General features: G+C 37.7%; 1 non-coding gene across 1 annotated transcript; it reads right to left on the reverse strand.

Moving 5' to 3' along the window:
* Window positions 1-15,860: 15,860 nt before the first annotated feature.
* Window positions 15,861-15,968, reverse strand: LOC112760767 (small nucleolar RNA R71). The gene has a single exon (XR_003181191.1). It is a non-coding gene; the product is annotated as a small nucleolar RNA R71 (small nucleolar RNA).
* Window positions 15,969-16,486: the final 518 nt, after the last annotated feature.

Raw genomic sequence — 16,486 nt, forward strand, 5'->3', positions numbered from 1 at the left:
CTGTTAATTCGTGCTTGGCACGCGATTGCGTCATCCATGCGATCGCGTGAATACCAGTTTCTTTAAAGCTCTGTTTTGCTTTCTCCTTCCATTTTAGTATGTTCCCTTTTTCATCCTTTAAGTCATTCTGCCTTAGAAAATCTGAAACTACTCAACACACTAATCACGGCATCGAATGGAAATAAAGGTAATTAAAATAATTAATTTTTTAAAGCTTAGGAAACATGTTTTTCACAACATGACATAATAAGGAAGGGAAAGTAAAACCATGCAATTAATGTGAATAAGTAGGTGAAGAGTTGAATAAATCACTCTAATTAAGCACAAAAGAACTCATGAAATATGGGTTTATCAATCTCCCCACACTTAAACACTAGCATGTCCTCATGCTAAATCCAAGGTAAATAATTAAGGTTAAAGTGATGGAATGTTATGAAATGCAACCTATGCTAAATGCATCTACCTAATGGGTCATGCAATTCTAATTCATCTACTCATATATAAAGCTTACATGTAGCTAAGTTAATTCACATTCTCAAGGAGTTATGTATATATATAGAGCTAACCCTTAAATAATAAAGCATTTTAGCAAATGAGATGGGAAAGAAAACATTGTACAAACTTGCAAAACAATTAGTAAATTTTAAGCACAGATATATGTTGATGAGTTGTTGAACCCTCACTGGATTTTGTGTTTACTCTCTAGTCACTCAGTGTTTATTGGGTTTATTCACTCTATTTTTCTTTTCATTCTTACTTTCTATAACTTTGTTTTTCATCTAACCAATCAACAATTATAGAATATAGTCATACCAAAAAGTCATGAGGTCTTAATTAAGGTTGTAATGGGGCCAAGGTAAAGGTAAGGATTTATGTATATGGTTAAGTGAGCTAATAAGTGAATCCTTAATTAGACTAAGATCTCACCTAGCATACATATTTAGTAAAATAAAATCCCTTTACCTATTTTCCCATATTTTCCACATATTGTTGCATGCTCATGTTTCACTTTTTATTTTTATTCCATGTGCATTATTTTCATCGGGGAATTTCTTTTTGTATCCCCTTTTATTTAGATGCTGAAAAATAAATTTTTTTTAATGCACATGATAATTGAATCACTTAGATTTTCTCATGAGTATGCTTCCCAAATTTTATTTTATTCCCTTTTACTTCTTTACCCTTTTGTTTCTATTACCCATGTTCCCAAAAGGTTTCCCACATTTAACTCTATTCATAATTTTCTATATTAAGCTAACTAAGGATTCACTTGGGATTTTCCTTTGTTTTTCTGCATAAGGCTAGTAATTTGGCTAAATAGAATAAAGAGGTTTTAAAAGGCTCAAGGGGGTTAACAAGGGTGATGTAAAAGGTAGGCTGATTTGGGGTGAGTGAGCTAAAATCAAATGATGGCCTCAATCATTTTCTTGGTATGTATCTATTCTATATTCTATAATTGGACATATAGATTAAAGCAAAGGAAAGAACATCAGAATAAAAAGAAATGTAACACACAGAAATGAAATTATGGTTTGAATGCAACCATACAATTTAAGCTCAAGACTCACAGGCTGTGTGTTCTCTAACTCAAGCATCATATATCATTCATATATTGTATACAGGATTAGTTAAAAATTCCCATTATTCTCTTGTATTGCAGTCTGGCGTCCAGCGCCAGAAACACGTTACAAGTTGGAGTTCAACACCAGAATCAGGTTACAGCCTGGCGTTGAACGCCCAAAACAGCCCAAGCACGTGAGAAGCTTTAGTCTCAGCCCCAGCACACACCAAGTGGGCCCCAGAAGTGGATTTCTGCACTATCTATCATAGTTTATTCATTTTCTGTAAACCTAGGTTACTAGTTTAGTATTTAAACAACTTTTAGAGATTTATTTTGTAGCTCATGACATTTTAGATCTGAACTTTATACTCTTTGACAGCATGAGTTTCTAAACTCCATTCTTGGGGGTGAGGAGCTCTGCTGTGTCTCGATGAATTAATGCAAGTATTTCTGTTTTCCATTCAAACATGCGTGTTCCTATCTAAGATATCCATTCGCACTTCAACATGAATGTGATGAACATGACAATCATCATCATTCCCCCACGAACGCGTGCCTGACAACCACTTCCGTTCCACCGTAGAATGAATGAATATCTCTTGGATCTCTTAATCAGAATCTTCGTGGTATAAGCTAGATTGATGACAGCATTCAAGAGAATCTGGAAAGTCTAAACCTTGTCTGTGGTATTTCGAGTAGGATTCAGGGATTGAATGACTGTGACGAGCTTCAAACTCGCGAGTGCTGGGGGTAGTGACAGACGCAAAAGGATAGTAAATCCTATTCCGGTACGATTGAGAACCTGCAGATGATTAGCCGTGCGGTGACAGCGCACCTGGACCCTTTTCACTGGAAGGATGGATGGTAGCCATTGACAACGGTGATCCACCAACACACAACTTGCCATAGGAGGACGTGCGTGCGTGAATCAGAAAACAGAGGAAAGCAGAATTTCAGAAGACAAAGCATCTCCAAAACTCCAACATATTCTACATCATTGCATAATAAGTATTTATATTTATGCCCTCTCACTTTTTACAATTGAACTTGAAAAACACTGTTGTTGGCATCCTGACTAAGAATAATAAGATAACCATAGCTTGCTTCAAACCAACAATCTCCGTCGGATTCGACCCTTACTCACGTAAGGTATTACTTGGACGACCCAGTGCACTTGCTGGTTAGTGGTACTAGTTGTGAAAAGCATGATTCACAATTCGTGCACCAAGTTTTTGGCGCCGTTGCCGGGGATTGTTTGAGTTTGAACAACTGACGGTGAATCTTGTTGCTTAGATTAGGAAATTTTTGTCTTTTGGGTCAGAGTCTTTTATTTTCTTTTCAAAATCTTCTTTTTCAAAAATAATTTTTCTATTAAATCTTGTGCCAAACTTTAAGTTTGGTGTTTTCTTGTTGATTTTCCTTTGTTTTTCGAAAATTTTAGTTTGGTTTTCTAAAAATTTTAAGTTTGGTGTTCCTTCTTCATGTTCTTGTTGTTCTTGTGAGTCTTCAAGGCGTTCTTGAGTTTTCCCTGTGTCTTGATCTTAAAATTTTTAAGTTTGGTGTTCCTTGGTGTTTTCCCTCCAAAATTTTCGAAAACAAGGAGCATTAGATCTAAAAATTTTAGATCTTGTGTTATTTTATTGTTTTTCTCTTTCCTCATTAAATTCAAAAATATTTTCTCCCTCTATTTTAAAGTAATTTTTTGAAAATCAATTTTAAAATTCAGATTTTTTCTATTTCAAAATTTAAAACCCTTTTAAAAAAAATCATATCTTTTTCAAAACTTACTAACCACTTTCTCTCTCCTCATTTTTTCGAAAATCTTCACCCATTTTTATTTATTTTATTTTAATTTATTTTATTTTCGAAATAAATAAATAATTAAATAAGAGCCGGGAGAGAAATAATTCTGGCGCTAAAACGCCAGAGATTGGGTGGAAGGCTGGCGCTGAACGCCCAGACCATGCTTAGGACTGGCGTTCAACACCAGAAACAAGCAAAGAACTGGCATTGAACGCGCAAAAGAAGCAGAGTTCTGGCGTTCAGACGCTAGGGACAGATGAGGAGTTGGCGTCTAACATCACTCAAGCTTCTATCTCTGGCACTCGATTGCCAGAGAGGGATCAGACACACACAAGTGCTGATGACAACCCATCTAAAAAGGCTTCTTCAACCATCACTGTAGGAAATAAACCTGCAGCAACCAAGGTTGAGGTATATAAAGCCAAGATACCTTATCCTCAAAAAGTCCGCCAAGAGGAGCAGGATAAGTAATTTGCTCGCTTTGCAGATTATCTCAGGACTCTTGAAATAAAGATTCCGTTTGCAGAAGCACTTGAGCAAATACCTTCTTACGCCAAGTTCATGAAAGAGATCTTGAGTCATAAGAAGGATTGGAGAGAAACTGAAAGAGTTCTCCTCACTGAAGAATGCAGTGCAGTCATTCTGAAAAGCTTTCCTGAAAAGCTTAAAGATCCCGAAAGCTTTCTGATACCATGCACATTAGAGGGAAATTGCACCAGGACAGCTTTATGCGATCTTGGGGCAAGCATCAACCTAATACCTGCATCCACCATCAGAAAGCTTGGTTTAACTGAAGAAGTTAATCCAACCCAGATATGTCTCCAACTTGCTGATGGCTCCATTAAATACCCATCAAGCGTGATTGAGGACATGATTGTCAAGGTTGGGCCATTCGCCTTTCCCACTGACTTTGTTGTGGTAGAAATGGAGGAGCACAAGAGTGCTACTCTTATTCTAGGAAGACTTTTCCTAGCAACTAGACGAACTCTCATTGACGTTCAACACGGGGAAATAACCCTGAGAGTCAATAAGGATGAGTTTAAGTTAAATGCTGTTAATGCCATGCAGCGTCCAGACACACCAAAAGACTGCATGAAAGTTGATCTCATTGACTCTCTGGTGGAGGAGATCAACATGGCTGAGAGTCTCGAATCAGAGTTGGAAAACATCTTTAAAGATGTTCCACCTGACCTATAGGATTCAGCGGAATTGAAAGAGCCTCTGAAATTTCCTCAGGGAGAGGAAAAACCTCCTAAACCCAAGCTCAAACAATTACCACCATCCCTGAAATATACATTTCTGGGAGAAGGCAATACTTTTCCAGTGATCATAAGCTCTGCTTTAAATCCACAGGAAGAGGAAGCACTAATTCAAGTGCTAAGGACACACAAGACAGCTCTTGGGTGGTCCATAAGTGACCTTAAGGGCATAAGCCCAGCTAGATGCATGCATAAGATCTTATTGGAGGATAATGCTAAGCCAGTGGTTTAACCACAGAGACGGCTAAATCCAGCCATGAAGGAAATGGTGCAGAAAGAGGTCACTAAATTACTAGAGGCTGGGATTATTTATCCTATTTCTGATAGCCCCTGGGTGAGTCCTGTTCAAGTTGTCCCTAAAAAAGGAGGCATGACAGTGGTTCATAATGAAAAAAATGAACTGGTTCCTACAAGAACAGTTACAGGATGGCGCATGTGAATTGATTATAGAAGGCTCAATACAGCCACCAGAAAGGATCATTTTCCTCTACCATTCATAGACCAGATGCTAGAAAGACTAGCAGGTCATAATTATTACTGCTTTTTGGATGACTATTCAGGTTATAACCAAATTGCAGTAGATCCACAGGATCAAGAGAAAACAGCATTCACATGTCCATCTGGAGTATTTTCTTACAGAAGGATGCCTTTTGGGCTGTGTAATGTGCCTGCAACCTTTCAGAGATGCATGCTCTCTATTTTCTCTGATATGGTGGAAAAATTTCTGGAAGTCTTCATGGATGACTTCTCAGTATATGGAGACTCATTCAGCTCCTGTCTTGATCACCTGACACTGGTTTTGAAAAGATGCCAAGAGACCAACTTGGTTTTAAACTGGGAAAAATGTCACTTTATGGTGACTGAAGGGATTGTCCTTGGGCATAAAATTTCAAACAAGGGAATAGAGGTGGATCAAGCTAAAATAGAGGTAATTGAAAAATTACCACCACCCGCCAATGTTAAGGCAATCAAAAGCTTTCTGGGGCATGCAGGATTCTATAGGAGGTTTATAAAGGATTTTTCAAAAATTGCAAAACCTCTAAGCAACCTGCTAGCTGCTGACACACCATTTGTGTTTGACACAGTGTGCCTACAGGCGTTTGAAACTCTGAAAGCTAAGCTGGTCACAGCACCAGTTATCTCTGCACCAGACTGAACATTGCCATTTGAATTAATGTGTGATGCCAGTGATCACGCCGTTGGTGCAGTACTGGGACAGAGGCATGACAAGCTTCTGCATGTCATTTATTATGCTAGCCATGTTTTGAATGATGCCCAGAAAAATTACACAACCACAGAAAAAGAATTTCTTGTAGTGGTTTATGCCATTGACAAGTTTAGATCATACTTAGTAGGATCAAAAGTGATTGTATAGACTGATCATGCTGCTCTTGAATATCTACTCACAAAGCAGGATTCAAAACCCAGACTCATAAGATGGGTGTTGCTTCTACAAGAGTTTGATATAGAAATAAGAGACAGAAAAGGGACAGAGAACCAAGTGGCTGACCATCTATCACGGATAGAACCAGTGGAAGGAGCATCCTCCCCCTCTATTGAGATCTCTGAAAGCTTTCCGGATGAGTATTTGTTCGCCATTCAGGAAATACCATGGTTTGTAGACATTGCAAACTATAAAGCTGCAAGGTTCATACCCAAGGAGTACAACAGGCAACAAAAGAAAAAATTAATTACTGATGCAAAGTATTACTTGTGGGATGAACCCTATCTCTTTAAGAGATGTGCAGACGGCATAATCCGTAGATGTGTGCCTAAAGAAGAAGCACAAAGGATCTTATGGCATTGCCATGGGTCACAATACGGAGGTCATTTCGGAGGTGAGCGGACAGCCACCAAGGTCCTCCAATGTGGCTTCTTCTGGCCTACACTCTACAGAGATTCCCGAGAGTTTGTACGTAACTGTGACAGTTGCCAGAGAGCTGGTAACTTGCCTCACAGTTACGCCATGCCTCAACAAGGAATCTTGGAGATTGAGTTGTTTGATGTATGGGGCATTGATTTCATGGGCCCTTTTCCACCATCATACTCAAACACTTATATTCTGGTGGCAGTTGACTATGTATCAAAATGGGTAGAGGCCATTGCCACACCCACCAATGATACTAAAACAGTACTAAAGTTCCTCCAGAAATATATATTCAGCAGATTTGGTGTCCCTAGGGTACTAATCAGTGATGAGGGCACTCACTTCTACAACAAACAGCTTTACTCTGCCATGGTCCGGTATGGGATTCGTCATGAGGTGGCAACTCCATATCATCCGCAGACAAATGGACAAGCTGAAGTTTCTAACAGAGAACTAAAAAGAATCCTGGAACGGACTGTAAGTACCAGTAGAAAGGATTGGGCACGAAGCTTGGATGATGCTCTGTGGGCTTACAGAACAGCATTCAAGACTCCTATAGGGACCTCTCTGTACCAACTTGTGTATGGTAAGGCATGCCACCTGCCCGTGGAACTGGAACATAAAGCCTACTGGGCAACCAGATTCCTAAACTTTGATGCCAAATTAGCTGGAGAAAAAAGATTGCTCCAGCTGAATGAGCTAGAGGAATTCAGATTCACTGCTTTCGAAAATGCCAAGCTTTATAAAGAAAAATAAAAAAGGTGGCATGACAGAAAGCTGTCATCTAAAATCTTTGAACCAGGACAAAAGGTTCTGTTGTTTAACTCTAGGCTCAGGCTATTCCCCGGGAAACTGAAGTCCCGATGGAAGGGACCGTATGTGATTACAAGTGTATCACCATATGGTTATGTGGAGCTTCAAGATATTGATTCTGATAAGAAGTTCATTGTTAATGGACAGAGAATCAAGCACTATCTTGAAGGCAATATTGAGCAAGAGTGCTCAAGGCTGAGGCTAGATTAAAAACTCAGCAAGGTCCAGCTAAAGACAATAAAGAAGGGCTTGCTGGGAGGCAACCCAGCCATGGGGCATCACTTCCTCTAAGCATTTTTCCCTATTCTTGATTTTATTTGTTTATATAAAGTTCATTGATACTAAGGTAAAGAGTCAATTGTATAAGTTTACAGGGTTACAGAAGGATTCTGCACACAAAATAGAGAAAAAGAGCTCACTGGCAAGAAAATGCCAGTAAAAGTCTGTTTTGGGCGTTCAACGCCCAAAAGAAGCATCCACTGGGCGTTGAATGCCAGTAAGGATAGCCATCTGGGCGTTCAACGCCAGAAAGAAGCAACAGCTGGGCGTTGAACGCCCAGGAAAAGCAGCAGTTGGGCGTTGAACGCCCAAAACATGCAGCGTTTGGGCGTTCAAACGCCAGGATGGTGGGGAGGAGGTAAATTCGTTTTTTCTTCATATTTTTCATTTTAATCTTAATTTTCATGTTTCAATTCATGATTTCCTGCATAAACATGTTACAAACCCTGATTTCTAAAATCCCTAATTTCTAAAAATCCTACTTTAAAAATATCAAATGTATCTTAATCCATAAGCACAAATCCTTTTTTTCAATCCAATTCAACTCTTTTTCAAATTTTCAAAACAAATCTATCTATTTTCATTCTAAAATCTTTTCAACTAATCAATATCTTTTTTTTTTAAAATCTCCATATTATCTTTTTCAAAAATCCAAATTTATCTTTTTCAAATATCTTTCATATCTCTTCAATTTTAAATTATATCTTTTCTTATCATACTTATTTCTTTTTAAATCATATCTTCAATCTTATCTTTCTCCCTATTTTCGAAAACCCACCCCCTTCCCTTTTAAAAACACATTCGGCCTCCTTCCTCTCATCCACCATTAAACACTAGCTCTCCTTCTATCCCTCTCCTTTCTTTTCTTTTGCTTGAGGACAAGCAATCCTCTAAGTTCGGTGTGTTTATCCGTGATCACTAAACCATACCCACTAAGATCATGGCTCCTAAAGGAAAATAACCCACTCCAAGAGGCAAGAAAGAGAGTGTTCCAAAACCACTTTGGAATCAAGGGAGGTTCTTAACCAAAGAACATTCAGACTATTACTACAAAATAATGGGTCTAAGATCTGTGATCCCGGAAGTCAAGTTCAATCTGAAAGAAGATGAATATCCGGAGATCCAAGAGCAGATTCGAAACAGGAACTGGGAAGTCCTAGCTAATCCTGAAACGAAAGTGGGAAGGAATATGGTTCAGGAATTCTACGCTAATCTGTGGCAAACAGACAGGCAGGGAATATCTGGAGCTGCCCTCTATGACTATAGGACTGTGGTCAGAGGAAAGATTGTTCGCATCCACCCTGACAAAATCAGGGAGATCTTTAAGCTACCTCAGCTGAAAGATGACCCAGACTCCTTCAATAGGAGAATGATGAGAACAAACAAGGGCCTAGATAAGATTCTATAGGATATATGCATCCCTGGAGCCAGGTGGACCACCAGCACGAGGGGTGTCCCAAATCAACTCAAGAGAGAAGATCTCAAACCAGTCGCCAGAGGATGGATGGACTTCATTGGGCATTCTATATTGCCCACCAGCAACCGTTCTGAAGTCAATATTAGAAGAGCAGTGATGATCCATTGCATTATGTTGGGAAAAGAAGTAGAAGTTCATCAACTGATCCCATCTGAATTCTACATACTTGCCAACAAGAACTCCAAGGATGCCAGGTTGGCTTATCCAAGCCTAATCTCTATGCTCTGCAAAGATGCTGGAGTAAAGATGGGAATAACAGAGTATATCTCAGTGGAGCAACCAATCACTAAAATCACAATGGAAAAACAACAAATGCAGGATGACCCCATCAAGAGGAGGGCGCAAGAATTCCTACCAGAACTCCCTCAATTTGAATACTGGGAGCATCTTGAGGCATCTGTCACTAAGTTGCAAGAAAGCATGGACCAAATGAAGGAAGAACAGCAAAATCAAAACAGCATGCTTTGCAAACTGCTCAGAGAACAAGAAGTGCAAGGGCGTGAATTAAGAGAACTAAAGCGTCAGAAACTATCTCTTGAAGGGCCAAGCACTCCACAGACTAAAGAGGCATCCGCTTCCCAAAGTCAAGGTTGTTGAGTTCTGATCTTAACCTTAACCCTGTGATAATTTTTTTTTATTATTTGAGTTTTACCTTAGGAGTCATATAGTAGTAATTAGTATCTATATTTTGATTTTATCTCCAATTAAGCTATAATTTATTTTTTCATCATCATTAAACATGAATAAAATAGAAGATTTTCTTTAGGATAAGGAGGCAATATTTCTCGAGTTTTTAATACAAGAAATTCTGATTAATTACATGTGGTGGCAATGCTTTCTGCCTTCTGAATGAATGCTTGAATAGTGCATATGTCTTTGGAATTTGATGTTCTTGAATGTTAAATATGTTGGCTCTTGAAAGAATGATAAACATGAGACATGTTATTGGTAATCTGAAAAATCATAAAAATGATTCTTGAAGGAAGAAAAAGCAGTGCATACAAAGATTGCAAAAAAAAAAAAAAGGCAAGCAGAAAAAGCCAATAACCCTTAAAACCAAAAGGCAAGGGTAATAAAAAGGATCAAAGGCTTTGAGCATCAGTGGATAGGAAGGCCTAAGGAAATCAAATCGTGGTCTAAGCGGCTAAACCAAGCTGTCCCTAACCATGTGCTTGTGGCGTGAAGGTGTCAAGTGAAAACTTGAGACTGAGCGGTTAAAGTCAAGGTCCAAAGTAAAGAGAAGAGTGTGCTTAAGAACCTTGGACACCTCTAATTGGGGGCTTTAGCAAAGCTGAGTCACAATCTGAAAAGGTTCACCCAATTATGTGTCTGTGGCATTTATGTATCCGGTGGTAATACTGGAAAACAAAGTGCTTAGGGCCATGGCCAAGACTCATAAAAGTAGCTGTGTTCAAGAATCAACATACTGAACTAGGAGAATCAATAACAATATCTGAATTTTAAGTTCCTATAGATGCCAATCATTCTGAGCTTCAATGGATAAAGTGAGATGCCAAAACTGTTCGGAAGCAAAAAGCTACTAGCCCCGCTCATTTAATTAGAATCTGAGCTTCACTCAAAAACTCTGAGATATTATTGTTTCTTGACTCATTTGTATTCTATTTTATTTGTCTAGTTGCTTGGGGACAAGCAACAGTTCAAGTTTGGTGTTGTGATGAGCGGATATTTTATACGCTTTTTGGGGTTAATTTCATATAGTTTTTAGTATGTTTTAGTTAGTTTTTAGTTTATTTTCATTAGTTTCTAGGCAAAATTCATATTTCTGGACTTTACTATGAGTTTGTGTATTTTTCTGTAATTTCAGGTATTTTCTGGCTGAAATTGAGGGAGCTGAGCAAAAATCTGATTCAGGCTGAAAAAGGACTGCTGATGCTATTGGATCCTGACCTCTCTGCACTCAGAATAAAATTTCTGGAGCTACAAGAGTCCAATTGATGCGCTTCCAATTGTATTTGAAAGTAGACATCCAGGGCTTTCCAGCAATATATAATAGTCCATACTTTGCTCAAGGATAGACGACGTAAACTGGCGTTCAACGCCAGTTCTATGTTGGAGTCTGGCGTCCAGCGCCAGAAACACGTTACAAGTTGGAGTTCAACGCCAGAAATAGGTTACAGCCTGGTGTTGAACGCCCAAAACAGCCCAGGTACGTGAGAAGCTTTAGTCTCAGCCTCAGCACACACCAAGTGGGCCCCAAAAGTGGATTTTTGCACTATCTATCATAGTTTATTCATTTTCTGTAAACCTATGTTACTAGTTTAGTATTTAAACAACTTTTAGAGATTTATTTTGTAGCTCATGACATTTTAGATCTGAACTTTATACTCTTTGACAGCATGAGTTTCTAAACTCCATTGTTGGGGGTGAGGAGCTCTGCCGTGTCTCAATGAATTAATGCAAGTATTTCTGTTTTCCATTCAAACATGCGTGTTCCTATCTAAGATATCCATTCGCACTTCAACATGAATGTGATGAACGTGACAATCATCATCATTCCCCCACGAACGCGTGCCTGACAACCACTTCCGTTCCACCGTAGAATGAATGAATATCTCTTGGATCTCTTAATCAGAATCTTCGTGGTATAAGCTAGATTGATGGCAGCATTCAAGAGAATTCGGAAAGTCTAAACCTTGTCTGTGGTATTTGATGAGCGGATAATTTATACGCTTTTTGGCATTGTTTTTAGTATATTTTTAGTAGAATCTAGTTACTTTTAGGGATGTTTTCATTAGTTTTTATGTTAAATTCACATTTCTGGACTTTACTATGAGTTTGTGTGTTTTTCTGTGATTTCAGGTATTTTCTGGCTGAAATTGAGGGACTTGAGCAAAAATCAGATTCAGAGGTTGAAGAAGGACTACTGATGCTGTTGGATTCTGACCTCCCTGCACTCAAAGTGGATTTTCTGGAGCTACAAAACTCAAAATGGCGCGCTTCCAATTGCGTTGGAAAGTAGACATCTAGGGCTTTCCAGCAATATATAATAGTCCATACTTTGGCCGAGTTTAGATGACGTATAAGGGCATTGAACGCCAGTTCTACGCTACTGTCTTGAGTTAAACGCCAGAAACACGTCACAAGCCAGAGTTGAACGCCAGAAATACGTTACAAACTGGCGTTCAACTTCAAGATTGACCTCTACACGTGTAACATTCAAGCTCAGCCCAAGCACACACCAAGTGGGCCCCGGAAGTGGATTTATGCATCAATTACTTACTTCTGTAAACCCTAGTAACTAGTTTAGTATAAATAGGACTTTTTACTATTGTATTAGACATCTTTGATCAGTTTTATGCTATCTTAGACTTTCATGGGGGCTGGCCATTCGGCCATGGCTGAACCATTATCACTTATGTATTTTCATACGGTAGAGTTTCTGTACTCCATAGATTAAGGTGTGGAGCTCTGCTGTTCCTCAAAGATTAATGCAAAGTACTACTATTTTTCTATTCACTTCAACTTATTCCGCTTCTAAGATATTCATTCGCACTTCAACCTGAATGTGATGAACGTGACAATCATCATCATTCCCTATAAACGCGTGCCTGACAACCACTTCCGTTCTACCTTAGATTGAATGAGTATCTCTTGGATCTCTTAATCAGAATCTTCGTGGTATAAGCTAGATTGATGGCGGCATTCATGAGAGTCCGGAAAGTCTAAACCTTGTCTATGGTATTCTGAGTAGGACTCTGGGATTGAATGACTGTGACGAACTTCAAACTCGCGAGTGCTGGGCATAGTGACAGACGCAAAAGGAGGGTGAATCCTATTCCAGTATGATCGAGAACCTCAGATGATTAGTCGTGCTGTGACAGAGCATTTAGACCATTTTCACAAGAGGATAGGATGCAGCCATTGACAGGGGTGATGCCTCCAGACGATTAGCCATGCAGCGACAGCGCATCAGACCATTTTCCAGAGAGGATAAAAAGTAGCCATTGACAACGGTGATGTCCTTGCATAAAGCTAGCCATGGAAAGGAGTAAGACTGATTGGATGAAGACAGCAGGAAAGCAGAGGTTCAGAGGAACGAAAGCATCTCTATACGCTTATCTGAAAATCTCACCAATGATATACATAAGTGTTTCTATCCTTATTTTCTATCTATTTATTATTTATGTTCGAAAACTCCATAATTATTTTATATCCGCCTGACTGAGATTTACAAGGTGACCATAGCTTGCTTCATACCAACAATCTCCGTGGGATCGACCCTTACTCACGTAAGGTTTATTACTTGGACGACCCATTGCACTTGCTGGTTAGTTGTATCGAAGTTGTGAATGAAAAACGATTTATTAAGACGTGCGTACAGAGTTTCTGGCGCCGTTGCCTGAGATCACAATTTCGTGCACCAAGTTTTTGGTGCCGTTGCCGGGGATTGTTCGAGTTTGGACAACTGACGGTTCATCTTGTTGCTCAGATTAGGTAATTTTCTTTTTGTTTTATTTTCAAAAATTTTTCAAAAACCTTTTAAAAATTTCTCATCTGTTTTCGAAAAAAAAAATAAATCTTTTCAAAAATATATTTTTCTTCAGAATTTTTAAGAATGAATTCTAGAGTTTCATGAAGCATGTTAAAGCTTGGCTGGCTGTAAAGCCATGTCTAATTCTTTTGGATAGGGGCTTCCACCCATCAGCATAGAGGCAAGTTAATTGGAATGTCAGCCGTGGCATGTCTGAGTTATATACTAAAGCTTGGCTGGCTATTAAGCCATGCCTAACCCTCGGATTGGAGCTTTAGACTAAGAAAACAAGATTCCTGGAATTCATATTAAAGAAAAAAATTTTGAAATCTTTATTTTCTTTTTCCTATATGTTTTTTTCGAAAAAAATATTCAAAAATCCAAAAAAAAAGATAAAAAAAATCATAAAAATAAAAAATATTTCATGTTTCTTGTTTGAGTCTTGAGTCAAGTTGAAAGTTTGGTGTCAATTGCATATTCATCTTGCATTTTTCGAAAAAAATTCATGCATTCATAGTGTTCTTCATGATCTTCAAGTTGTTCTTGGTAAGTCTTCTTGTTTGATCTTGATGTTTTCATGTTTTGTGTCTTTTATTGTTTTTCATATGCATTCTTGCATTCATAGTGTCTATACATGAAAAATTTTTAAGTTTGGTGTCTTGCATGTTTTCTTTGCATTAAAAATTTTTCAAAAATAAGTTCTTGATGTTCATCTTGACATTCAAAGTGTTCTTGGTGTTCATCTTGACATTCATAGCATTCTTGCATGCATTCATTGTTTTGATCTAAAATTTTCATGCATTGAGTCTTTTTCATGTTTTCTCTCTCATCATTAAAAATTCAAAAATAAAAAAAATATCTTTCCCTTTTTCACTCATAAATTTCAAAAATTTGAGTTGACTTTTTCAAAACCTTTTAAAATCTAGTTGTTTTTATGAGTCAAATCAAATTTTCAAGTTAAAAATCTTATCTTTTTCAAAATCTTTTTCAAAAATCAAATCTTTTTCATTTTTCTTATTTATTTTCGAAAATTTTTAAAATATTTTTCAAAAATCTTTTTCTTATCTTTATCTCCTAATTTTCGAAAATAACATCATCAATTAATGTTTTGATTCAAAAATTTCAAGTTTGTTACTTGCTTGTTAAGAAAGATTCAAACTTTGAGTTCTAGAATCATATCTTGTGATTTCTTGTGAATCAAGTCATTAATTGTGATTTTAAAAATCAAATATTTTTCAAAACTAATTTCAATCATATCTTTTCAAAAATATCTCTTTATCTTATCTTTTTCAAAATTTGATTTTAAAATATCCTTTCTAACTTCTTATCTTCTTATCTTTTTAAAATTGATTTTCAAATTTGTTTTAACTAACTAACTAACTTTTGTTTGTTTCTTATCTTTTTCAAAACTACCTAACTAACTCCCTCTCTATCTAATTTTCAAAAATATCTTCCCTCTTTTTCAAAATTTCTTTTTAATTAACTAATTATTTTAATTTTTGATTTTAATTCTCGAAAATTACTAACCTTTTTCAAAAACTATTTTCGAAAATCACTAACTCTTTTTCAAAAATTATTTTCGAAAATTCTCTCTCTCTCTTATCTCCTTCTATTTATTTATTCATCTACTAACACTTCATCTCACCCAAATTCGAACCCACTCTTCCATCTGTGTTCAAATTTTTTCTTCTTCTTTTCTTCTACTCACACAGAGACCTCTATACTATGGTAAAAAGGACCCCTATTATTATTATTTTTCTATCCCTCTTTTTCATATGAGCAGGAGCAAGGACAAGAACATTCTTGTTGAAGCAGATCCAGAACCTGAAAAGACTCTGAAGAGGAAACTAAGAGAAGCTAAATTACAATAATCCAGCAAGCACCTTTCAGAAATTTTCGAACAAGATGAGGAGATGGCAGCCGAAAATAATAATAATGCAAGGAGGATGCTTGGTGACTTTACTGCACCTAATTCCAATTTACATGGAAGAAGCATCTCCATTCCTGCCATTGGAGCAAACAATTTTGAGCTGAAACCTCAATTAGTTTCTCTGATGCAGCAGAACTGCAAGTTTCATGGACTTCCATCTGAAGATCCTTTTCAGTTCTTAACTAAATTCTTGCAGATATGTGATACTGTTAAGACTAATGGAGTAGATCCTGAAGTCTACAGGCTCATGCTTTTCCCTTTTGCTGTAAGAGACAGAGCTAGAGTATGGTTGGACTCTCAACCTAAGGATAGCCTGAACTCTTGGGATAAGTTGGTCAAGGCTTTCTTAGCCAAGTTCTTTCCTCCTCAAAACCTGAGTAAGCTTAGAGTGGATGTTCAGACCTTCAGACAGAAAGAAGGTGAATCCCTCTATGAAGCTTGGGAGAGATACAAGCAACTGACCAAAAAGTGTCCTTTTGACATGCTTTCAGAATGGACCATCCTGGACATATTCTATGATGGTCTGTCTGAATTAGCTAAAATGTCATTGGATACCTCTGCAGGTGGATCCATTCACTTAAAGAAAATGCCTGCAGAAGCTCAAGAACTTATTGACATGGTTGCTAATAACCAGTTCATGTACACTTCTGAGAGGAATCCTGTGAGTAATGGGACGCCAATGAAGAAGGGAGTTCTTGAAATTGATACTCTGAATGCCATATTGGCTCAGAATAAAATATTGACTCAGTAAGTCAATATGATTTCTCAGAATCTGAATGGAATGCAAGCTGCATCCAACAGTACTCAAGAGGCATCTTCTGAAGAAAAAACTTATGATCCTGAAAACCCTGCAATAGCAGAGGTGAATTACATAGGTTAACCTTATGGAAACACCTATAATCCCTCATGGAGAAATCACCCAAATCTCTCATGGAAGGATCAACAAAAGCCTCAACAAGGCTTTAATAATGGTGGAAGAAATAGGTTTAACAATAGTAAACCTTT

This window comes from Arachis hypogaea, chromosome 16, assembly GCF_003086295.3.
Source record: "Arachis hypogaea cultivar Tifrunner chromosome 16, arahy.Tifrunner.gnm2.J5K5, whole genome shotgun sequence".
Taxonomy (NCBI): Eukaryota; Viridiplantae; Streptophyta; class Magnoliopsida; order Fabales; family Fabaceae; genus Arachis; species Arachis hypogaea.